Below are 228 nucleotides of genomic sequence, written 5' to 3' on the forward strand. Positions count from 1 at the left end.
CTCCGCACATTTAAAATACTCGGCGAAGGAACCCCGTTATAATGGACCATCACCCAGGATTTAAAGGTCCGTCGGGGACTCGGATTGTAACGGCTGCATCGGGTAGGGGATTTAAATCATTCATTCTTTGTGGGAGGGAGATTTAAAGGGCTAAGCTGTTTGAATCAAAGACCTTTAATAAACTTGCCCTTTTAATGACGTTAGTGGTGTTGCCATATGAGGCGTTTG

Source organism: Palaemon carinicauda, chromosome 6 (genome assembly GCF_036898095.1).
Source record: "Palaemon carinicauda isolate YSFRI2023 chromosome 6, ASM3689809v2, whole genome shotgun sequence".
In the NCBI taxonomy this organism is placed as follows: Eukaryota; Metazoa; Arthropoda; class Malacostraca; order Decapoda; family Palaemonidae; genus Palaemon; species Palaemon carinicauda.